This window comes from Magnolia sinica, chromosome 3 (assembly GCF_029962835.1).
Source record: "Magnolia sinica isolate HGM2019 chromosome 3, MsV1, whole genome shotgun sequence".
In the NCBI taxonomy this organism is placed as follows: Eukaryota; Viridiplantae; Streptophyta; class Magnoliopsida; order Magnoliales; family Magnoliaceae; genus Magnolia; species Magnolia sinica.
This window is the reverse complement of record NC_080575.1, coordinates 65,314,726-65,341,577: the sequence shown is the minus strand read 5'-3', so window position 1 is coordinate 65,341,577 and position 26,852 is coordinate 65,314,726. Positions and strand designations below refer to the sequence as shown.

The 26,852-nt window shown below is 39.8% G+C and overlaps 1 long non-coding RNA gene and 1 other non-coding gene across 2 annotated transcripts; both read left to right on the top strand.

Moving 5' to 3' along the window:
* Positions 1 to 16,496: 16,496 nt before the first annotated feature.
* On the top strand, positions 16,497 to 16,580 carry LOC131241890 (small nucleolar RNA Z221/R21b). The gene has a single exon (XR_009169455.1). It is a non-coding gene; the product is annotated as a small nucleolar RNA Z221/R21b (small nucleolar RNA).
* Positions 16,581 to 20,910: 4,330 nt separating this feature from the next.
* Positions 20,911 to 21,652, top strand: LOC131238523 (uncharacterized). The gene is made up of 3 exons (XR_009167891.1): positions 20,911 to 20,991; positions 21,083 to 21,166; positions 21,253 to 21,652. It is a non-coding gene; the product is annotated as an uncharacterized LOC131238523 (long non-coding RNA).
* The last annotated feature ends 5,200 nt before the right edge of the window (positions 21,653 to 26,852 follow it).

Genomic DNA, 26,852 nt, shown 5'->3' with positions numbered 1-26,852 from the left:
CTGCCTTAAGGTTGTGGCTGAGATCGCTTTCGCCACAAAGGACGTGATTAGACGAACCCGAGTCGTATTAGAGTTGTCGGCAGTGGTTTGGCCACGCGGAGTGTTTGCGCACTCTATGTCGCTCAACTCAACATGCGCTCGTGCTAGTCGAGTTCGTCAAGTAACCCGATTAACCGATGTATGTTCACCAGGTATGGATGCTACTGCTTGAATCTAGGGTACCGAACTTACCAATGAAATCCTATTAACCATGATACCTTGATCCGCAAAGACTCATGAGCCAGACATGGTGGTATGGGACACTGTGGTCGAGCTGTCAGCCTACGCTGGGGTGACGAGCCTCTCCGTAGTGACCAGTGAGCAACCAAACTCTTGAGCCGATTATGGTGGTATGGGACACTATATTCGTACTGTCGGCCTACATTGATTGGTGACGAGCCCTTTGTAGTGACCTCGAGCATGCCTGGATACCGCATTGAGGTGACGAGCCTTAGTGTAGTAGCGAAGGTATGAAAGGCGTGCATTGATTGGTGACGAGCCATTTACTACGACCTACAACCATATGATCGTATGAGATGTCTAGGACTGACGACCCTAGAATGGATCACTGTTTGGATGGTGACATGAGGAAGGTATCTTAGCTTCCCAATCCTGCTGTATGAAAATAACTAATAACAACTTGGTAATCATGTTCATGCACTGCATTTGCATGTGCTTTGTAGATGTGGCGCACTTTGAGGTGGTGTCATGCGTAACGTAAGATGAAGATGCTGAGGGTGTACGCGTGAGGGCACGCATCATTTTGCATGCATCCTTGCATTGACAAGAGTACTTAAGACTTGTTTACTTGTTCTGCTTTATCATTACTGCTTGATTAAACTGATAACATGTTAACCAGTGCCTTATTGTTCCACTGAGTTAATCACTCACTCCCACGTTCTGGGGCGGTGTTAAACACCCACCAGACTCTGTCTTAGGTTCTGATGTTGCAGATGTTGATGTAACTTCTGAGGCAGATTGGGAGATGGATGATGATGAGGCTGCTTTCTCTTATATGCAGTTTTCGGAAGGGTTCTAGCGAGCCTTGTTCTGATGCGCGGGACTCTAGAATTATTTTTGGGATTTAAATGATGTAACTTGATACTTGTAATTTTGATACGTAACACTTTCAATATGACCTGGTGGGTGAATGTATTTCAGGGATTTACACTTGTACACATATATTTTTATAAGTCTTCCGCTTGCTTTCTTCACTTATCCCTGAATTATAGCTGTGCTTTGGCTTAATCTATTCCATGTTTTATGCACTAATACAGTCAACATACATCCATCATTAATTATGTTGCATAAGTGATGTTTTGGAATTCGGGAGCTGAGTTATGCTCGACCCCCGAATTTCAGGGCGTTACACAAGGACATGCTCACCAACTCCGCATGAGAAGAAATGCTAGCACAGCATATCTTCGATCGGATCTCAAGCCTTAATCCCTCAGAAAAGCGCCGCATCCTCATCGACTGATCGCCCAGAATCAAATGGACATACCGACCTAGCTCAGTGAACCGGTTCTCATACTCCGTCACCGACAGCCCTCCTTAGCGGAGGCAAAGGAACTCACTCTCCTTCTCATGTCGGTACGTAACCGGGAAATACTTCTCGTGGAAGCGTGCCTCAAACACCTGCCACGACCACTCAAATCCTTCCTCGACAGTGCGAAGAACACTGTCTCACCATAGACTGGCCTCCTCAAACATGAAGGAGGCAAGCTCGACCTGCTCAACCTCAGAGCAGTGCAGCGGTCTCAGCATCTTAGAGATGCTATCAATCCAATACTCGGCCTCCTCGGGTCTATAAGAACCTGCAAATGTGGGAGGTCGTAAGCACTGGAATCGCTCAAAAGTGCCGCTCGCACTGGCGCTCCCAGATGGGGGCATAGGTGAAGCAGGAGGAGTCGCCCCTACTGACTGAGCAAAGATGCCAGCCATGGAAGATAGGAACTGTTGCTGCTGCTGTTACTGCTGCTGAATCTGTTGTTGCTGCGTCAACAGCATCATCTGCTCAAACCTATCAGACGGTGGAGCAGACGAAGATGCACGGCTCGGCTCAGGAACCGAAGGCGTGACTGGAGGAGCCATAGGTGTCGGCCCAACACCGGCATGAGATGGGCCCGTCTGTGGATCCGTCTGGCTATCGCTCAGGGGAGGAACCCCATCAAGCAACTCAACTAAGGAGAGATGGGCCGAAGTCTTCGAACCCTTAGGAGGCATACCCTACATTCAACAGAGGATGCAACCTGTAAGATTCTACGTCCACATAATCCATCCACACAACATTTATAGCACAACTCCAAAGATAAACAACATGCATTCCATTAGACAAAATTGTCGCAATACAAGTAGTGCAGCATTACATGAATCATGACAGGGAAAGCATGTGAACTACAACATCTAAAACTTCCAACAACAACAAACAACTACAAACAACTCCAACTACAAGCCAACAATGGCTACACACAGAAAGAAACAATAAACAAAGCAAAGGACGACCACAACGACAACTACTCGTCGGAATCAGGAGATGGAGGCGGGGCACCCTTATCCTGCAAACAACACAGGATAGACTTCAGAGTTCGAGTCACCTTCTTAAACTTATGCTTCACAAGGCCTCAAAGATCCATGATATCCTAGCGTAGAACAGTCTGCCCTTCCTCAAGCCGAGCAATACGGGCATCCCTGGCAGCCTGATCTGCGCTCTGCTCTGGTGCCACAGGAGGAGAGCTCTCACTCGTATCCTGTGCCTCAACCTCTTCCTCGTCCTGCTCTGTTTCTTCTTCAATCTCAGCACCACCTTCAACATAACTCTCATCCTGATCACTCTCTTACTCATCCTCACTCTCGGAGGCCTGTCGACGAGGACCAATCTCTATCTGCTTAAGGGTCGTCAGATTAAGATGACGAATAGGAACCGGCTTCTCTGCTCCAAGCCTATAGCCAAACTCATGTGCAAGCTTACAAATGAGTCGGCCAAAAGGAAGCGATTCGGTCCTCCTAGCTGAACGAGCGATAAAGATAATCTGACGTAAGATGTACGTCGGTACACATAACTTCGTTTCTTGCCCCACCTGATACAGAAAATCTACCATCAGGCACGTACACTCGCTGCGGTTACTCCACCTCGGATATACATTGAACGTACACATTTGGTGAAGCAAGCGGAAGTCGTCCGTCATGTTAGTAGCTAGAAGACTTCTATTAGGCTGCCATTCGACCAGACGACCACACAGGAACCAGGTGCGATGATCCCTCTCGCGCATACTATTCAAATTCTTCTCACTGGCATGCACTTCACCAAGTGGCATATTCAAGAGTCGGGATATCAAAGCGACGTTGACCGTGGCCTCCCCACCGCTACCACAAGGAATCTTGAACTGCAGAGGCTCCAACGAAGGATCACGAATATTGACATAAAAAGCTCGAACAGTACTTGCATTCACGCGATACTCACCCTCAAACAAGGGACATCAACCAACTTCTTCCAGGCGCTCCAACAACAGAAACTTGCCAAACAGCCGCGGATCAACATGAGCCTCAAAAAGGACCCTACAGCCTTCATAGACTCCATGCGACAACTCCGCCAACAAGGTTTTACCAATGGGAGCTCGAGGATCAAGGTCCTGCTTGGTCTGGAATTCACGAGCGGGGGTTGTGCTCGAGGCGGCACCTCTTGGCCTCCGTGCATGGGTTGGGCGGCTAGGCCCGGCTTCATCCATGGGCTCTCTCTTCTTCTCCATCAAAGAAAGAAGGGTGGAGAGGGAAAAGATGGTCGTGATAAACTCAAAGAGGGCCATGAGAAATGAGAGAAAGAGAGAAATAGGAAGGATGGTGAAGCTTCCACACACTTGAGATCCTAAAGATGGATTTGGGAACCCAAATGAGAAGAAAAGAAGGTGTAAATAGCAATGGGGGTGAGGGTTTTAAGATGGGTTGGTAGGATATGCACGAAAATGGAAGAAGAAGATTTGGAGGAGATTTGGAGGAGTTTGGAGAAGAACTTGAAGGAAAGGAGAGTTTGGGAGGGAGGATTGTGAAGGAAGTAGGGTTTAGAAGAGGTTTTAATCAACAAACCGTGGAAGGGTGGGCCACACTAGGCCAAATACTCGTCTGCCCGCTGATCGGCGAGGCCTCGCCGAACCGGCGAGGACATCGTCGGTCTCTGGACCGTCCGACGATGGCTTGCCATTCGGGCAAGGTCCTCCTGGTCCCTTAGCTTCAAAATAATGTGGGTCCCCCCTGGGCCCCACTGGAAATGCCCCGATCGGCCCCTTTGCATGATTCGATGCCTATCGGACCATTCGGGCAGAATCTGATACAAACAGAGATTTCTTGAAGATTGAAGGGTTGAAATGGGATGATAAACCACCTAAACACATTAATAGATGGTCCACGAGAGATTCTGGGTCGCTGTGTGTGATCAGGAGAGAGCACATACTCGATCTCGGCGATTGTTTTCAGTAAACTTTCGCCGATAGAAGCAACGGAACACAAACACACAATCTACGATAAACTCGCACCCAAATACACTAAAGTGGGGACAGCGTGCGGTGTGTGACCATAATTCAGGTCCGGTTTAATCCAATTCATGCTCTGATACCAACTTGTAACGTCCTGAAATTCGAGGGTTGAGCATAACTCAGCTCCCGAGTTCCAAAACATCACTTATGCAACATATTTAATGATGGATGTATGTTGTCTATATTAGTGCATAAAACATGGAGTAGATTAAGCCAAATAGCAAATATAATTCAGGGATAAGTGAAAAACGCAAGCGGAAGACTTAAAGAAATATATGTGTACATGTGTAAATCCCTGAAGTACATATACATACCGGGTCGTAATACAAGTGTTGTTATTAAAATTACAAGTATCAAATTACATTATTTAATTCCCAAAAGAAATCCCAACATCCCGCGCATCAGAACAAGGCTCACTAGAACCCGTCTGAAAACTGCATAAAAGAGAAAGCAGCCTCATCATCCTCGATCTCCGGCTCTGCCTCAAAGGTTGCATCAACATCTGCAACATCAGCAACTAAGATAGAGTCTGGTGGGTGTTTAACACCGTCCCAGAACATGGGAGTGAGTAATCAACTCAGTAGAACAATAAAGCAAAGGTTAACATGTTATCAGTTCAATCAAGCAATAATGATAAAGTAGAACAATCAAACATGTCCTAAGTACTCTTGTTAATGCAAGGATGTATGCAGAATGATGCGTGCCCTCGCGTGTACACCCTCAGTGTCTTCATCTTACGTTACGCATGACATCGCCTCAAAGTGTGCCACGTCTACAAAGCACATGCAAATGCGGTGCATGAACATGATTACCAAGTTGTTATTAGTCCTTTTCATACAGTAGGATTGGGAAGCTAAGGTACCTTCCTCATATCACCATCCAAACAGTGATCCATTCTAGGGTCGTCAGTCCTAGATCATCTCATACGATCATATGATTTTAGGTCGTTGTAAAGGGCTCGTCACCAATCAATGCACGCCTATCATACCTTCATTACTACACTAAGGCTCGTCACCTCAATGCGGTATCCAGGTATGCTCGAGGTCACTACAAAGGGCTCGTCACCAATCAATGTAGGCCGACAGCACGAATATAGTGTCCTATACCACCATAATCGGCTCACGAGTTTGGTTGCTCACTGGTCACTACGGGGAGGCTCGTCACCCCATCGTAGGCCGACAGCCATGTCCGATACCACCATGTCCCACGGTGTCCCATACCACCATGTCCGACTCATGAGTCTTAGCGGATCAAGGTACCATGGTTAATAGGATTTCATCGGTAAGTTTAGTACCCTAGATTCAAACAGTAGTGTCCATACATGGTGAACATACATTAGACAATCGGGTTACTTGACAAACTCCACTAGCACAAGCGCACGTTAGGTTGAACGACATAGAGTGTGCAAACACTCCATGTGGCCAAACCACTGCCGACAACTCTAATACGACTCTGGTTTGTTTAATCACGTCCTATGTGGCGAAAGCAACCTCAGCCACGAATTTAAGGCCGATTACCAATTTCCTGAACTAACTCATAGTCCCACACATTCCACTACAACAGATATTCATATCTACAATTTAGAATAGTAATGGAACAACAACTCAAATCATATGGCATGTAAGCATCTGAAGAATATCAACTTAACATGGATTTAAGCATAAGTAAGACTTGAAATTAAATAACAAGGAATGTAACTTGCATGGAGGAAATCATACACACTAGTGGGAGAGTTGAGAATCGCTTCTCAACGCCCATACTAGGTTGATATATCACACTTTAGATCATTCAGACATTTCTATAAACACTTAGAATACATAATTCAACATACATGACGTATGTTGGAATACACACATTCGGACAATTCCTTTTACCAAGGAGTTGTCATACATACAGTTAGCATAAGTACATGACAAATAATCATGGCAATCACATGTTCATATTTTATACATATACGGTACTTTATACATACACATAGAATACACAAATCTTAATGTAACACAAGCATATCAGGAATACAAAATAAACATAACATTTGGCATATGAAATCTCATCCATAACAAGAATAAACCATTCACTGGCATTGAAAGCCTTGAAAACCATAACCTATACGATTAAAGTCCACACCTTAATCCAGAAAAGAACACCGAACTGATTTCAGACGATTTGTCTTCGTCAACGGCGACAAGATAACCTAAGGCAAGAATAGAAATGAGCTACAACAACACAAAGACTCTTTTAAGCTCTAACACAGATTAGGGTTAGGTTAACTTACCCAAAGATGAACTCAGAATCGCCGGAATAATGATTCAAAAGTGAAGGTTTAAGGATGAAGAAGAACAGGAAAGAATCTAAGATGATTCACCAACTTCTCTCTCACTTTCTCTCTTTTCCTCTCTCTTTCTTAGCTAGGGTTAGGAAATTCGTACGGAAAAGAGAGTTAGGGTTTTAAGGTCAATATATAGGCCTAACATTGATGAAAATAACCCCAGGGCCAAGGTATACTTAGGTTATAACCAAAACAGGCCTCTCTCGATCCAACGGAGCACTTCCGGTGGGTCTATTACCACAAAAGGTCGGACTTAAGCTCACTAACCATGGATCTAGGTCAAGCTGAGTTTTCGTACCGATCGGATCTTCAGATCAGCCGTGGCAGACCACACTCAAAACAACGGTCACCGAATCTTGATCAGGTCCACAAGCACAAGGACATGCCTGGGCCACCTTTCCTGATCAGAGGGTGAAATTGGGTCAGAATCCAACGGTCAGATTGCTTAAAATTATCGCACAAGTGACACGACTCAGATTTCATAAAATCTTATTTAATTTCCAATCGTTCTCACACTTTTCATTCCAGACTCAATCAAATCGACCCAGAACATCACATGGACTTGATTTTTGAGGTGATGGCTAAGTCCAACATGGTGACCGCAACAGCCTAAGATCATCGCTATCGGACTTTCGACACACGGTCCAGGTCCGATCCAGAACTTCTAAAAATTCTTAAGAGCAACTGCCTTTAGCGATGAATCCCAGATTTCAGAGTAACATAGCGCTAACCATTCTACAGGTTTTGAGTCATGCAGATCAAATTTAAAGTGATTGATGCAAATTTCACAAGCAATAGAGTTAAGCGCTAATTACCCCAAAGGGCTTCTAAGGAAAATAGAGGTAGTACTCGAGTCTTGGCACAAAATTTTCAGGGTCATTACAGTGGCCTTACCCGCCTGAGTGAGGGGACAATAGCTAGGCTGAGTTTTACCAGTTCATAAATAGGTCAGCTATCGTTGAGCCTTGTTAGTGATTGGTTGTCCACAGGTGGGTAGTGAGGTCTCTTACGCTTGCTAGGCTATGCGTCTAGGAGAGAGGCAGTCAGCAGGTAGTGTATTTGACCCTAGTCATTTCTTAAAGAGGAACTGTACTGATCGTGGACTTGATATGAGGATGAGCATGATCGCATTGCATATAACATATGACAGTTGGCTGTATAGCCCCGTATTGAATAGCCTTTGATTGACAGATAGTATTCCTGTCTTATATTGCTTAACCTTATGACGGCTAGTGGTATTCATGGTCTTACCGTATTCTTCTGCATACTCTGATATCACATTCATGGCACCTGTCCTACATACACTTACACCACCCTCTAAGTTTTCTATAAGCTTATGCACAATTGATGCATGCAAGTGATTCGAGGCCAGAGAGCAGGGCATGAGCTGGAGCATGTCGTTAATCCTTTTGGAGCTTTCTTTATATAGTTCTTGTATTTCCCCTTGAGCCATGTATCTTGTAAAATTTTAAATTCTTAGTGGATTTTGTAATGGTGTTCCTGTAGTTTATCTGTGGTTACGATGTTATGATCTTGGGTATGCTCATTATGAACCAGATTTATGTTATAGAAATCCTCCTTATGGGATCCCAGGATCGGAACCTAATAAACGGGCGCCAGGAGCTGAGAATAGGGTACTGCGGAGGCTGTCGGTACTGAAATCAGTGATCGGGATTCTTATGAGTTCCGATCATCAAATCTGGGGTGCTACAGTTGTTGGTATCAGAGCATAATAAAATAACTTAGAAGTAACTCAGGATAACATTAGATATCTGGTTTAAATGCATCCTCTCTTTGATTTTGTTTCCCTAATATTCGAATCTCTTGAGGATTCTAATCTCAAGGTGTCCATCACCTTTGTTCTTGTGCAGATCATGCCGCCTAGACGAGGCGCCCGTGGCCATGGTGCCTGTGGCCGTGGTTCTCATTCTGCTCCACCGACCCGAGTGCATCCCACTCCACATGTTGCTGACCCTAGTCCTGACCCCATTCCGCTCCACAACATGGGTATAAAACATATACATAATGGTGGGTCCCACAGAACTTGGTGACATCACTCCATCCCACAGAATTTGTTGACGTCAATGCACAACTATATAGCTGGTGTCGGGATCCCAACCAGTCCGTCCAGCAGGTGGATCCCACATGAGGCCCACCACATACATACATACATACATACATACATACATATATATATATATATATATATCACATATATATATATATATATATATATATATATATATATATATATATATATATATATATAAGGGCCAGCGTCTAGATGAATGGATGGTTTGGATATACGTTAGCAAGGTGGGCCCCAGCCATCCAGAAAATGGATGAACAGTGGGTTATAATACATATCACGGTGGTCTCCCACCTGACCAGAAAACCGATGGGTGGATATAAGACATGCATCACATGTGGGTCCCGCACGGATGAAGGGTTTGGATATAAAACATACCTCATACGGGACCCATAGACTAGTTGATGTGATACAGTAACTACGCTGCTCATGTGGCCTGCTGGCCCACCATCCAGATGGACGGTTTGGATATAACCCTTACTTCATGGGTGGTACACACTATCCCATGAGCTGGACGGTGGTGTACTCCACCAGAAATTTGAATCTTCCTCATTTACCTGGCCAGTCTTGGATGGACGGCACCGGGACAACACGTCAAGGTGGGTCCATGTGGTGGCCCACCACATCTTTAGATCAGCAGATATTTTTATTTTTACTTCATCCAGGCGGTGGGGCCCAACATATGGGAGGCCTAGATCAAGTGGGCCACATTCCATCACCAAAAGAGAGAGAGAGAGAGAGAGATCAATGTAGTGGAGGACCCCGCCACTATGGGCCCTCCCTATACAATGCATACATCAAGATGGGTCCCACTACAAGTGGGCCCTCAAATCATTAAAGATCGGGATGATTGACACCCACCTTTGATCTCCTCTTCCTTCTTCCACCTATAGCCTCTAGAGCTCCAAGGGAACGATTTTAATGATCGAGATGATCTTTAGATGGTTGAGATAGGAGGTAGGAAGGTGGGCCACATCTAGCTCTCCCTCATGGAGCTTGGACGTTGAACTCTCATGGGGTTGCTTGAAAATGGAGAGAGGGAATGAGAGAGAGAGAGAGAGGAGCGAAGTGATGGGAGAGAGGGATGGTGAGTGATGGATGGGTGTACTTGGTTGTAAGAGAGAGAGAGAATTAACTTTGGGGACGATGGTTGTACTTGGGGATGGGTGTTGTACTTTGACTAGTGGTGTGATTGATTTGACATATTTCTCTTGGGTTTTGTAAAGCGCGACATTTTCGTCAAACTGAACGCGGGCCCACATATCCTGGCCTGGGTATCACCTCAGCGCGCGAGACATGACGTCAGAACCACGACGATGGCGCAGTCACAAGGGTACAAGTTTCGAGTCAAGTCGACTCTGATATACGGGACATGACTTAGGATCGTGCGCAAATGATGATAATAGATTACGGGTCACCGAAAATGACTGTAAGAACCGTGGGAATCTATGGAACGGTACGGGCTAGGATATGGGCCTCACATGTCCTGTCTTGGTTGGAGAGATGTTCCTACTCACTGATTTGTTCATTTTACCAATAGCCAAGTATGATATTATCTTGGGTATGGATTGACTTGCTGGTACTATGTTGTATAGGACTGTTCCGCCCTAACGGTCACATTCTGCATACCCGGCTTGCCTATGTTTTAGTTCGTTGCCGAGCTCAGAGGAGAGCCACTATCAACCTTGTTGGCTTGTGTTGTTGAGGAGTCAATGGCTATGTGTTCGAGCAGTTTCCAGTTGTTTGTGAGTTCTTAAATGTGTTTCAGGAGATTCCGGGTTTGCCACCATGCCGACAGATAGAGTTTCAGATAGATTTGGTGCCCGGTGTTGTGCCTATTTTGAAGGCCCCATACCGTATAGCACTGATGGAGTTGCGGGAACTGCAGAAGCAGTTGGATGAGCTATGAGAGTTGGGTTTTATTCATTCTAACAGTTCACCGTGGGGAGCCCAGGTATTGTTCGTGAAGAAGAAGGATGGCTCCTTGAGGCTCTGTGTGGGTTACCGCGAGCTCAACAAGGTCAATATTAAGAACAGATACCCGCTCTTGAGGATTGATGATTTGTTCGACCAGTTGCAGGGTACTCAGTTCTTTTCCAAGATTGACTTGTGCTTCGGTTATCATCATATTCGGGTCTGAGAGGAGAACATCTTGAAGACGGCCTTCCGAACTCACTATGGTCATTTTGAGTTTTTGGTCATGTCTTTTGGGCTGACCAATGTGTCCGCTGTCTTCATGCAGCTGATGAACGAGGTCTTCCAGCCCTACCTTAACCAGTTTTTCGTAGTCTTCATCGATGATATTTTGGTGTATTCGAGGATCCGGGAGGACCATGAGTTAAATTTGTATATTGTGTTGGAGACCCTCCGTGCCCACCAGCTATATGTGAAGTTAGAGAAGTGCGAATTCTGGCAGGAAGATGTAAGATTCCTCGGTCACATGGTGACGAGGGAGGGTGTCACTGTGGACCCCTCGAAGGTTGATGCAGTTCGTCAGTGGGACCAGCCCACGAACGAGTCCGAGATCCGTATCTTCCTTGGTCTAGTGGGATATTATCGACGATTCATCGAGGGGTTTTCTCATATTGCAGCACTGTTGATGTCATGCTCCAAACTCAGAAACTGGGCCCATAAAATTCTCAATTGCCGAATCTGGTGATGACAGCCTCCATAGTACCCCATTCTCAACTCCAGCGCGCATATGCTACACTACGTGAAAAATGAAAAAAAATGACGGATTTAGAGACGGTTCTGGACTCTCTAAAATTGCTTGGTTTAAAGACGCTTTAGAGACGGCCATAAACCATCTCTAAAATTTTAGACGGCCCCTGACCGTCCTTAATATTGTCTCAAAAATTTGAATGTCCATAAATCATTTAAAACGGTCGTTGACCGTCTTATATGGGTCATTTGAGACGGCCATTGGCCGTCCGCATTAAAGACGGTCCTTGACCATCTTATATGTGGTCATCTGAGATGGTCATTGGCCGTCTTTTACTTGTAATCTGAGACTGTCAAAGACCGTCTCTATTAGAGACGGTCCTTAGCCGTCTTATAGCCCTGGCAAAGACCGTCTTTATTAGAGACTGTGAAGGACAGTCTCTATTAGAGACTATCAAAGACCGTCTCTATTAGAGACGGTCCTAAACCGTCTTATAGCCCTGTCAAAGACCGTCTCTAATCCTGAGGTCAAAATTTAACAAGCTCAAAAAAATTATGAATTTCAAAAAAAAAATTAGTTGATAAGCTTAGAAAAATAATTAACAATGTTTAAGAAAAATTTAAATTTTGAAAAAAAAAACTGTAATTTTATAAAAATCTAGATTTTGAAAAAAAAAATAAGAACTTTGAATAATGTTGATAATTTTGAAGAAAAAAAATTCGATAAAAAAAGGGTATTTTGAAAAAGAAAATTTAAATAATTAAACAAAATTGTGAAAAAATTGATAAATTGTAAAAAAAAAAAATTATATTTTAAAAAAGAAAACTAGAATTTGTATTTTGACAAGAAAAATTAAAAAGTTATATAACAAAAGTGAGATTTAAAAAATGATATTTTGAAAAAGAAAATTTAAAAAATTAAACAAAATTGTGAAAAAATTGACAAATTGTAAAAAATATATATATATTTTTTAAAATAGAAAACTAGATTTTGTATTTTGACAAGAAAAATTAAAAAGTTATATAACAAAAGTGAGATTTAAAAATTGATATTTTGGAAAAGAAAATTTAAAAAAATTAAACAAAATTGTAAAAAAATTGACAAATTGTAAAAAAAAAAAAAAATTAAAAAGAAAACTAAATTTTGTATTTTGACAAGAAAAAAATAAAAAGTTAGATAACAAAAGCGAGATTTAAAAAATGATATTTTGAAAAAGAAAGTTTAAAAAATTAAACAAAATTGTGAAAAAATTGACAAATTGTAAAAAAATATATATTTAAAAAAAAACTAAATTTTGTAAAAAAATGCTAAATTTATTTATAATAAAAATGATATTTAGTTAAAAGAGTAAAAAAATATACATTTTGAAAAAAAAAATGTTAAATTTATTTGTGAAAACTAAAATTACTAAATTATTAGGCCCATCCACTAATTGAACTTTTAATCATTTTTAGACAATCTAATCAGTTCAAATTGAAGAGTAAATAACTTCAGATGTTTAAATCAAATTTCACTGAAATTGTTGATCAATCTTGTATGCCCAATATCTTTCTCATATGTAGCCTGATTGAGGTGAGTAACTAGTCAAATTGAGAGTATTGATAGTAAAATAGAGTGAATAGACTAGACATGTAAAATGGGCCAAATATTCTGGTTAAAATTGTGACCCAACTTACTGACTTCGTGAGAACCTAAGAATTGATGTTAGTAAGTTTTGTGGGCCCCATCATGATGTGTGTCAAACATCAATACTGTGAATTTGATGTGTCCCCTTTACGTTATGAGATATCTCAAAAATCATCGGTAAACGAAACTCAAGTGGGCCATACCATTTAAAACTATGTGAAGACATCCTAAAAAATATAAAAACACTTAGTGGGGCCCACGTGAGTTTTGGATGCGGTTGAAACTTGGTCTGACCCCTCATCTAAGTGGGACACACATAATGAGTGGGTTGGATATATGAATCACATTTAGGCAGGCCCAATATATGATTATGAATGTTTTAAGGAAACTTTTCTCCATTACATTTAAGTGAGTTACTCGTTACCTTTACCAAAGTAAACTTTGTGGGGGTTCATCGTTATTTATTTATTTTATCTACTCCATTCATCTATGTTAACAGATAATTTGAGGTCTAAAGAACAAAAAGGAAGCATATCCAAAGCTCAAGTGGACCACACCATAGGAAATAGTGTGATTGAACCTCTACCATTTAAAATTTCTTGGAGGCCATAGAAGTTTTGGATCAAGCTGATGTTTTTGTTTTCTATTAATTTATATATTTTTGATATTATAAACAACCTTTAACTGTTTTTTGACAATCTAATTAGTCTGGACATGAAGATTAAATAACTTCAGATGTTTAAATTAAAATTCACTCAAATTGTTGATCAATCTTGTTTACCCAATATCTTTCTCATATGTAGTATGATCGAGGTGAGTAACTAGTCAAATTGAGGGTAATGATCAATAAAATAGAGTGAATGGATAGTGTCAATATACATAAAATATATCAAGGTGGGCCCTACATGGTTAGAATAACACCCATGAAGGAGTTACTTAAATAGTGAAATGGTACTATAAGGTCACCTCATGGGAACTTCCCATGAGGTTAATCTGTGTACGCCCCACATATAAAAGCATTTGGTGGGGCCCACATGAGTTTTGGATGTGTATGAAACTTGGTTTGACTCCTCATCCAAGTGGGACACATATAATGAATGGGCTGGATCCATGAACCACATTTAGGTGGGCCCAATAAATAATTATGAATGTTTTAATGGGAGGGTAACCCTCTCAACTATAGCATGTGGTGTGGCCCACCCAAGTCATGTATTGACTTTATTTTTAAGCTCGTGGCCCACTATGGAATGATGCATCTGACTGACGGGGCAGATCCAAAGTTCAAGTGGAGCCACCATAGAAAAGAGTGGGATAGTGACACGCACTATTGAAACCTTCTCAGGGCCCGCCCCGATGTTTATTTAAGATCCAACCTGTTTATAAGTTAATACAGACATGGATGCAGTTGAAAATTGGTCCGACCCCTCATCCAAGTGGGACACATAATGAGTGGGTTGGATATGTGAATCACATTTAGGCAGACCTAATATATGATTATGAATGTTCTAAGGAAACCCCTCCATTAAATTATGTGGTGTGGCCCACATTTAGGCTTATGTTTGTGTTTTCCCTTCATTCATATTTTTTTGATATTATGAACATGTTGGATGACAAATAAACATTACTGTGGGCCCAAGGAAGGTATCAACGGTGGAAATCATTATTCGACACTGTTTTGTGTGGCATGGTCCACTTGGGTTTTGGATTTACCGAAAATTTGGGATCAACCCACACCGTTCATCCATTTTTTGAGATCATTTTATAGAATTATCCAAAAAATGAATCATATCCAAAGATTAAATGGACCACACCACAAATAAGGGGACGAATTGGCTCCTCTCCTACACCATCCAATGGCTTGTGGTTGGTGCTGTGTGGGCCCAACCATGATGTATTTTTTAATCCATGCTGTCCATCTATTTTTAAAGATCATCTTATGTCATGAGACCAAAAATGAGGCATTTCCTAATTTGAAATGGACCACATTACAAGAAATAGTGTTGAATGACCGTCATCTATTTAAAACATTCTGGGGGCCATAAAGTTTTGAATTGAAATGATTTTTGTTTTTCCTCTTCATCTAAGCATGTATGACCTAATAAACAGATTGGATGCCAAATAAAGAGTACAGTGGGCCTTACATAGGATTTTAATGATGGATATCCAATCACTATTGTTTTCATGTGGTGTGGTCCACCTGATATTTATATACCTCTCAATTTTGGGCCCCACCATGATGTATGTTTTATATCCACGCCTTCCATCCATTTGGAGAGATTGTTTTAGGGCAATATCCAAAGATAAATCCAAAGCTCCAGTGGGCCCCAACATAGAAAACAGTGGGGATAGTAACACCCACCATTAAAAACTGTTCAAGGACCATGAAAGTTTTAGATCAAGCTGATATTTGTGTTTTATCTTATTTCATGTTTTTTTAAACTTTTGAACAGGTTATATTTCAAATAAAAATTATGGTGGGCCTTAAGATAGTTTCAACGGTGGGAATCACTCTCCCCACTATTTTATGTGGTGAGGTCCACGGTATCCAATTAGACTTATTAATCCTGAAGTATCATGATATTTCATGATATTTGGCTGCCCAACTGTTTCCCCTTGGTGTGGACCACCTAAGATTTATATCGAGCTCATTTTCAGGGATCAACCCGAAAATGACGTTGAGAAATGGATGGACGGCGGGGATAAAACATATACATCATGGTGGGGCCCATAGAGCCTACCAGATCCAAATCTCAACGGGATGTTTTTTATTGTACAGTGACAATGTGCGAGTTTTGTAGTTGAGGTAAAATAGTGGTGACTCATTTATAACAATAATGGCAGTGAGATGGTCTTATCCAAAATATCTAAATAATGGGTCTAATTGCAAATGGCTAATATTTGTACTTTTTTCCTATATAAGACTATCATAATCATCTGGTAAATGGTCCCTTAAATGTATGGTTGTTAACATAGTTTATGTTATAAATGATGGAAAACTCACAATTGTCGGATTCGAAAGTAACGTTTCATTTTAGAAGAGGATTTCCATATCCATCTTTCGTGCGCCTCTGCCTCTCCCTCTTCCTCTCTCCGTCCGCTCGCTCTCCCTCAATCTCTCCCTCCCTCTCCCTCCGGTTCTTAAGAAGGTTAGGGTTTTCATCATCTCTCTTGTTTTCATTAATGCGTGTAGATTTTTCTGTTAAAGGAAATGCAGGTGAAGGATGCATGTGATGAGGAAATGAAAGTCATGCACCACTCTGATTTTTTCAGTGCTGATATACGACAAACCCATTTCTATCTGAGCCATTCTTCATCTCTCTCTCATATGTTCCGAGAGTTAGGGTTTTTGGATTTCTAATTCCCTTTCTGTTTTGGTTGTGTAATTTTTTAGGACTTTTTTGGTTGTTATTTGTGTCTTTTTATTTTTATTTTATGAAATAAAAGATTGCCAAATGATGTAGCTGTTTTCTGTTGAAAATGGCTAACCATGATGCGGACCGTACAACAACTATGTTTGCTCTACGGGGATGAACACTGGTGTCTGATGGCTCTCTCTCTCTTTTTTTTTTCTTTTTTTTTTTTTGATTTTTCTTTGATGGTTAGATCTCTTACATTTATTTGATGGGGTAGTCTTGATTGCTGCTGGTTTCTCCATTCATGGTCTTCTTCAATGGACAGTTTCCTAAACTTTATAGTTTTTTTTTTTTGGATGGACTTGGTGGGTAAAGGCGATCCTAACCACTGGATTATGTCCTGAGAATGCCATAAATGGTTCAGATTTAATGGAAAAGGGCTAGAGATCCGAATGGCTACATGTTCAATATTTCCTAGATCCGGGATTTTTTATGTTGTTTCTCCAAATTCACAGCTTGAGGGCTTTCTTGCTAACCTTGGTAGAGCTTAAAATAGTATTTACGGCTGAATCCCTTCTATTATGGTTTCATGCCATGATCTTATTATCTCTTTTAAGGTGCAATTTATTTATGAACATAGTATTTTTTGACAAATAGGAAGAACAGAATCCAATACAAGTCATTGCTATGAATTCCACTCTTAATCAGGACAATTCAAATCCATACATGTAAGCATAGTAGGTCACTGATGATTGTTACCTTGGTAGAGCTTAAAATATTAGTATGGCTAAATTATTCTTTTGCTTGATTGAAATTTGAAAGGTTACATGTGGCAGCATTCAATTTGTTGAAAGTCACCATTTGGGGTTTTAACGTCCAAACACCAATGTCTTCTCCACATTAGAAATGTACTTTTCTTTGAACCAAGTCAGTACTATTCACTTGGTTATGGAATTCCATTCTTTTCTTTGAATCACAGATTGGGAAGCTATTGATAATAAATGGAAGGCCATGAATGGTGCAACCAAAATCCATTGATTGAATCTGAACTGTTTCATTTTAGGGGCCACTGATGAGAAGAATGGGAGGATATGAAAATTTCAAATTTCCAAGATTTTCCTTATGAGAAATGGTATGGATATTGGCTATCGGTACTGGTAGAATGCACTGTCTTCCCTGGCTGAAAAATGCTATGGCTCTGACTGCCAAGTGGCCTGATTGTTTTGATATGTGGCCCGCCTGATGGAGTAAACTGGCCTTAGATTTTTCAACTAGGTGATCATCACGGCGGGGCCCAACCTAATGTATATGTTAAAAATTTTCAGTTAAATGATTAATGTTTAATGCATTTACAATTATGCATATAGGTGTAATCGAATGGTGGTTGATATTATTTTTCCTTTTTTAAATACTTTCTTTCAAGTAGTCGTCATGTGGACCCCTCAAGAGCCAAATTTAGTTATATGGTTTGGGAAAGTTTTCCATGTTGAGTTACAGCTTGGAGTTGAAGAACTGTCCTAATCTAGAAGTTTTAAGATTACTTTTAAGTCAGTTCCTAAGTCAGTCTAGTTAGCAAGATATCCTAGTTAAGAGTACCTAATTAGTTAGGATCATTAGCCAAATAGTGTTTTAGTTCATTCCCAATTGGGAATAGTTGGTTTCAGGAAAGTTTTAGCTGCTGAGCAAGTTTTACAGCCAACTTGATATAGGTTTTTTGTTAAACCAAAGAGAAAATGCTTCTATATGAGAAGATCTATATGAACTATCATTTTGAACCACTGCAGGCTTATGCAAGGCACGTCTATGATGGGACGTATTCCTTCTAACATCGCTCTCTTGGTGAATCTAATATGTTCTTCTTTTGTTGCTGCTTTATTGCTTGGAATTTCCTTGAATTTATATCCAGCCATGGAAGTAGTATGATATGAATTACCTTTTTGAATCCAATATGTTTTGATTTTCAGGTGGATATCTGATTTGAAAGGATTATGTCTTTCCCTTCATTGGAGAATATGGCCGACATGGAGACATTGTGAGTTGAATGGATATAACCCTGATGGTGTAAATATATTATTTTTTGTTGATTCTTTTGCTCATGAAGTGTCTATCTTGGTCGTGTTCTGCAGGGTACTAACAAATTGCTTGATTTCTGACGAAATCCCATCATATATTTGGAGCAGAGCAAGGCAAATCAAATTCCTGTAATTTATTTCGGACAAATCTTTTATATGCTGCTGCAATAGCTGATTGATTCATTTTTCTTTTACTGGCAAGAAACCAAATATTTTAGTGTAAGAAAATGGGCGTTAATGGTATTATTACATCAAAATGATTTTATGTTTTATTGATCTTCTCTATAATATGATTTTACAGGTAGAAATGGTGGCATGGATAGGAAGAAGATCATTGCCATAGGTATTATGCTCTAAACCTCTGCATTCTTTTTTCATTGCTTCTTGTTCAGTGGCATTTTGTCAATACGAGGTGATAATTTATAGACCATAGCTGTCCTGAAAATACCATTTTGCTGAAACTGAAAACATATTCAATTCATCCAACACAAATTGGCACAAAATATTTAATATGCTTGGATCTCATTCTTGAATATGGTGGGCTCAGGTTTGTTTCTTGCAAACGAGATTGCCGAGCTTGTGGCCATGTTGATTCTGTTGCGAGTATTGTCCACTACTTTCATAAAATTTGTGTAATTTCTGTTGCTTATGTAGGTATGAAAAGCCTTGCTCTCAGTCTCTTTGTTTGATTGAGATAAAGAACCCAAGTTTGGCAATTGTTTCAAAGAAGACCATGCAGCCATTGCTGCATTCTTCTCAGCTTGCTTCTCAACTTGTAATTTATTGTATCTTTGTCGTGAAAACTCAATTTGTAGGTGTTAGGCCTTATCATCTGAATATTGGGAGTTCTGGTACATCCTAGTTTGATAACTCAAAAAATTCATGGTCTTTAAGACTCAATAGAACTTAACCTACTCTTTGACTCAACTCTAGTTTGACTTTTCTGGTTTTTAAACTATGGCCATTCTCATGTTTTGCAAAATGTTATACTGATGCTCAAGCGGAGGATTATAGGCCCCTTGTATAATGTTATACTGATGCTCAAGCAGAGGATTTTTGGTTGTTCGCATGTAAGCAACCCTTCCATGCAATTCATGCTGTATGAGACCATGTTGAAGCAGCAAAAGGAAAGACGCACCTTGAGTAAGAAAGCCACAAAAGGAGTGACTGCATTGGAGGTAGACCAATGACCTCGTGTTTTGCATCTCCTGTTGTTGCCGTTGCAATGCTTTTACATTCATTTTGGTGTTTTCACGTTCTATGGTGCTTCTTTGGTCAGGTATTTCTTCTTGGGGCTATTGCTAAACTTGGGGCGACTGTTGTGACTTATCCCCTGCTTGTTGTGAAGGTAACTGATTTTGCCTTGTCTTTCAGCCATTTACCACATGATGCAACTTTTTCCATGTGTTTGTCTTTTTAGTTTTAAATTTTTTCTGCTTGCTTCAATGATAATATGAGGATGTATTTATGTGGTATGAGCAGTTTTCTTGTAATGGGACCAAAAAAAAGGGAACTTGGGATGTTCTCAAGCAATTTGATGCATATGTATTGACCCAGATGTTCTTCATACTTGGATTATCTGAAAAATGGAGTGGTCATGTAGATACTTTTCTGTTTATTAGTTTTTAAAGTTTATGTTTATTTGATGAAAATCAATGGGAGCTCAGGATGCCGGGTACTTGTTTTCAGGTGTTTTGATTGGAACTAAGGTAATTAGGGGCTTTTTCTAGTTAACTGATGCACGTTGATTGATTTTAATGTTTTTCAGATTTTAATGATTGTATTTATATGCATTTGGTGTCCTCAGGTCTTACATGAACTAATTTATATGCATGTGGTGTCCGCAGGTCTTACGTGAACTAATACGACGCCCCAACTAGATTATGTGGAGCAAGAAAGAAGTTAGTTTTCTTCCCTTTACCATTGTTGTTTGATTGTTAATCCATGCAACGATTATTTTTTTATGCCATAAGTCTTGACACTTGCTATTTTTCTTAGAATTTATTAGTTTAATAACCTAGCCATGTAAACTATTAGACTTTGTTTCATAAGCATAAATATGAATCACCTTCTTTCTTCTTTTTGCTAGGTGGCATCAAATCTAGATGTCGTAACAGATGTGTATGATTTCCTCCATTTGGTAAGCACCATTTCTAATGAAAAAGAAGTAAGCAATGAATGTCTAGGTGCAGATGCTGATGAAAAAGAAGTAAGCAATGAAGCAGGCCATTCAATCTGATCAATCTACTCCCTGGGGAGGTTGGAAATCAAATGATGTGTACAACAATTCAGGTATGGTTTGCACCAATTCAAGAGACTGTGCATTAGGCATTCAATATATAAGACTGGAGTGAGACTGATTAGGCATTTAAATGTGTTGCAGGATATTGTTTGAATTACTTGTCCTAATAGGTGCACAAGTTGGGATGGATTGGACTTCTATCTTGAGAAAACGCCATGATTTCAGGTAGTTATTATTGTAATGGAAAGTTAAAAAATTAAAAGAGAGAGAGAGAGAATGAATTCCTGGAAAGAAATGTTCTTTATCATTAGGGCTGCTTTCGTCAGGTTTGATGCAGAAATCGTTGCCAACTTCACAGAAAGACAAATAGCATCAATGGCCACAGATTGCAACTTGGATTTAAACAAGGTTCGAGGTACCGTCAACAATACTAACAAAATCCTCCAGGTCAGATTGTTGATTGGACCTGATTTTATTTAAATGATCTTGATAATCCATTTTATTTAAATGAGCAGACCCGGATGTGCGTCGGAGCTATCCGGATGTTGAACGGGGGTCCCTGGAAGGTGGGAACCGCTGTTATGACCATGATGAAGCTGTCCATTTCCTATGGACAACATTGGAGGGGCCTGGCCATTTGGACATGCCGTGTTTATGTATTTGATCGAAATTAATGGAGCAGACCCGGATGTGCGTCGGAGCTATTCGGAAGAGCGGGGTTCCCTGGAAAGAGGGAACCGCTATTATGACCATGATGAAGCTGTCCATTTTTTATGGACAGCATTGGAAGGGCCTGGCCATTTGCGCCGGATGGCCGTGTTTATATCTTTATTTGCAGGGACTATACTCTTAACTTAAACCAAAACCTATGACCTAAAACCTTAACCTGTAACCTAAACCTAAACCTAAAACCTAAACCTAAACCTAAAACCTAAATGTATTCTCAAATCTCTAAACCTAAACCTACACTTAATCCTAATCTTAACTCCCTAACTTAAACCTATACCTAAACTTGAAAACCCAAACATAAACCCAATCCCGAACCCGAACCTAAACCTTAACCTTAACCTATTCTCAATTCCTTAAACCTATATCTTATAACCTAAACCTAAACCTAAACCTAAACCTAAACCTTAACCTAAACCTATAACCTAAACCTAAAACCTAAACCTATAACCTAAACCTAAATCAATACATATAACCAAAACCAAAACCTATATCCTAAACCCGAACGCATTCTCAAATCCTATAACCCATAATCTAAACCTAAACCTAAACCTAAACCTAAACCTAAACCAATAACATATAACCAAAACCAAAACCTTTAACCTAAATCAAAGCCAAAACCTATAGCCAAAACCCGAACCCATTCTCAAATCCAAAAACCTATAACCTAAACCGTTAACCTATAACCTAAATCAAAACCTAAAACCTAAACCAAACCTAAACCTAAAACTAAAACCCAAAACCTAAACCTATAATCTATAACTTAAATCAAAACATATAATCAAAACCAAATCCCAAAACTCAAACCTAAACCTAAACCTAAACCTAAACCTATAACCTAAACTCAAATCCCTAAACCTAAACCTAAACCTAATCCTATAACCTAAACTCAAATCCCTAAACCTTAACTTATAACCTAACCTAAACCTATACTTATAACCTAAAACTATTCTCAAATCCCAAAACCTATAACCTAAACCTAACCTTTCCCTAAACCTATAACCTAAACTTAATTCTCTAAACCTCGACCTAGACCTAAACCTAAACCTATAACCTGAACCCGATTTCCTAAACGTAAACCATAACCCATTCTCAAATCTAAAAACCTATAACCTAAACCTAAACCAAAACCAAAACTTATAACCTAAATTCGAACTCATTCTCAAATCCCAAAACCTATAACCTAAACCAAAACCAAAACCTATAACCTAAACCCGAACCCATTCTCAAATCCCAAAACCTATAACCTAAACATAAACCTTAACCTAAACCTATAACCTATAACCAAAACCTATAACCTAAACCCAAACCCATTCTCAAATTCCAAAACCTATAACCTAAACCTATAACTTATAACATAAATCAAAACCTAAATCTAAACCTAAAACCTAAACCTATAACCTATAACCTAAATCAAAACCTATTACCTTTTCCCTAAACCTTAACCTAAACCTATAACCTATAACCTAAATCAAAACTAAAACCAAACCTAAACCTATAACCTATAACCTAAATCAAAACTAAAACCAAACCTAAACCTATAACCTATAACCTATAACCTATAACCTAGACCTAAACCTAAAACCTAATGTATTCTCAAATCCCTAAACCTAAACCTACACCTAATCCTAATCTCAACTCCCTAACCTAAACTTAAACCTAAACTTGAAAACCCAAACCTAAACCCGATCCTGAACCCGAACCCGATTTCCTAAACCTAAACCTTAACCTATAACCTAACCTAAACCTATACTTATAACCTAAACCTATTCTCAAATCCCAAAACCTATAACTAAAACCTAAACCTTAACCAAAAACCTATAACTTAACCTAAACCTAAACCTAAACATATTACCTAAACCTAAACCTAAACCTATAACCTTAACCTTAACATATAACTTTAACCAAAACGTATAACCTAAACCTATTCTCAAATCCCGAACCCGATTTCCTAAACCTAAACCTTAACCTATTCTCAATTCGTTAAACCTATAGCTTATAACCTAAACTGAAACCTAAACTTATACCTTAACCTAAACCTATAACCTATAACCTAAACATAAACTTAAAACCTAAATGTATTCTCAAATACCTAAACTTAAACCTACACCTAATCCTAATCTCAACTCCCTAACCTAAACCTAAACCTAAACTTGAAAACCCAAACCTAAACCCGATTCTAAACCCGAACCCGATTTCCTAAACCTAAACCTTAACCTATAACCTAACCTAAACCTAAACCTATAACCTAAACCTATAATCTAAACATAAGCCTAAAACCTAAACCTAAACCTAAACCTAAAATCGAAATGTATTCTCAAATCCCTAAACCTAAACCTACACCTAATCCTAATCTCAACTCCCTAACCTAAATCTAAACTTAAACTTGAAAACCCAAACCTAAACTCGATCCCGAACCCGAACCCGATTTCCTAAACCTAAACCTTAACCTATAACCTAATATAAACCTAAACCTATTACCTGCACTTATAACCTAAACATAAGCCTAAAACCTAAACCCAAAATTGAAATGTATTCTCAAATTCTTGAATCTAAACCTACACCTAATCCTAATCTCAACTCCCTAACCTAAACTTAAACCTAAACTTGATAACCCAAACCTAAACCTGATCCCGAACTCGGACCCGATTTCCTAAACCTAAACCTTAACCTTAACCTATTCTCAATTCTCTAAAGCTATGACCTATATACTATAACCTGTAACTAAAACCTAAACCTTAACTTAAACCTATAACCTAAGCCTAAACCCTAACCTAAACCTAAACCTAAACCAAAACCTATAACTTAAACCTTAACCTATAACCTATAACCTATAACCTAAACTTATAACGTATAACCTAAAACCTAATCCTAAACCTAAAGCTAAACCTAAAACCTAAAACCTAAACCTAAACCTAAACCAAAACCTATAACCTAAACCTTAACCTATAACCTAAACCTTAACCTATAACTTATAACCTAAAACCTAAAACCTAATCCTAAACCTAAAGCTAAACCTAAAACTTAAAACCTAAACCTAAACCTATTTTAATGATCAGTTTTATTTTTAAAAAGTGCCCACTTTTTTAGAAGAAGTTTATGCAATTCTTCATGATTCTGAATTATAATGTTGTGTTGGTTTAATATTTTTTTTCAGGTGAAAGACAAAAAGAAAATTGTTGCTAATTTTTTTTCTTTTTTTTTTTTAATTTATGATGTTAAACCTATATGTATTTATGTGTGGATGAATGTAATGTGGATAAGATTGCTTGTGTTTGGATGGATGTAGTTTATGTTTGGATGAATGTAGTTTATGTTGGATTTACGTAGTTTGGGTTATTTAGATGGATGTGAATGTGAATATGATGAAATATATTATATAACAGGTGTATATTGGAAGAATACGATGAAAATATTGTAACAGGTATATATTGACCCTCTTATAAAGGACGGTCCGTGACAATCCTTTTAACTTTTAAAGGACGGTCTATGGCCGTCCTTTGAAGGCCCATAAGAGACGGTCCATGACAGTCCTTTTTAAGGACGACTCATGACCGTCCTTTTAAAGGACGGTCTATGGCAGTCCTTTGAAGGCTTATTAGAGACGGACTACGACAGTCTTTTTTAAGGACGGTCCATGACCGTCCTTTTAAAGGATGGTCGATGGCCGTCCTTTAAAGGCTTATAAGAGACGGTCCAAGACCGTCCTTTTTAAGGACGGTTTACGACCGTCCTTTTTTAGGACGGTCCATGACCGTCTTTTTTTCCGTCAATAAAAATGACGGTTTTCGACCGTCCTTTAAGTAATACGACACATCAAAATTTGACGGCCCTTGCGACGGTCCATGACCGTCCTTTTTGGTCATTTGAGACAGTTTTGGACTGTCCTTTTTTCGCAGTTTTGGCGTAGTGCTAGATTCCGATCCTGGGATCCTACAAGGAGGATTTTTCCAATGTATATTTATCTCGTAAGAAGCATAACCACAAGTTTACCCAAATCACAAGGCAACATCATCATCACATATCCACTAATGTATAAACAGTTGAATATAATGCTGAAAGGGAGATACATATATTAAAAATTAAAGCTCCAGAAGATAGCTGCATGCTCCAAGTTGAACGCTACTGCGACCTAACGCCACCTGCACGCATCTATCGTGCATAAGCTTATAAAAAGCTTAGAGGGTAATGTAAGTGTGTGCACAAGGTAAGTGTCAAGTATACAATGCAGGTCCATAAATCATACAATGTCGGGAATACTAGCAAGTCTATAAATCATACAATATCAGAGTATGCAATACAAATCGATTATGCAATGCGGAGACATAGAGAGCCAAATATTAGATGCCGAGGATGCAATGCAATATGCAGTGAGAATGAAATGACCATGTAGGGGTGTGAAGTTAGGATGATAGTATATAGTATCGCAGGCTATGGGGTCCATCACAAGAGACTTCTATCCAAACCAGTCTCATACCTAATTTGGATAGTCAGACTTAATGTGGTAACTCCTGATCTCAAGTTAGTCACGCGCAACAACTGAAATCCTTGTCATTGCGTAGGTACACGTAACAAATAGTTGTGCACCACCAGCCTGAGTGGATAGTGAATGAATGAATGAATGAGTAAAATACTGAGTATGCAACTCCTACTCAATAAGTCCACATATTAGTATTATACATCTCTGTGATCATCACCGGGGTCTAGTACACTCTACATGCAATCATTGCCCACTAGACGCACAACCATGCAAGTGGAAGAGACCTCACTATCTGCCTGGCCAGTAGTCAGCTAATATCTACCCGGCACGTTGATAGCGGACCCAATTACGAGCTGGTCAAAGTTAGCCTAACTATGCCCACTATCCTCAGGCGGGTAAGGCCACACACCCTCCCAACAGACCATGACATAGTGGGAGACGCGGCCTGCAGGTATTCGGCACTCTGGCGCTCATGTATCCACTCGGTCTAGACATTACGGTGTCTCCTGGCCATGAAGGTTTAGGGATTCTCACCATAGGACATCTATGACGCCCCAATGCTAGTAACAGATTTTTGATGTCCCATCTGGCCATCCACGACATGCCCATGGAGGCTACAGCCCTGATGTCGCTAGGGCGTATAGTAATCACAACACACAATGCAAGATGCATGAGTCATACAATCTAGTCATACATCAATCCTGT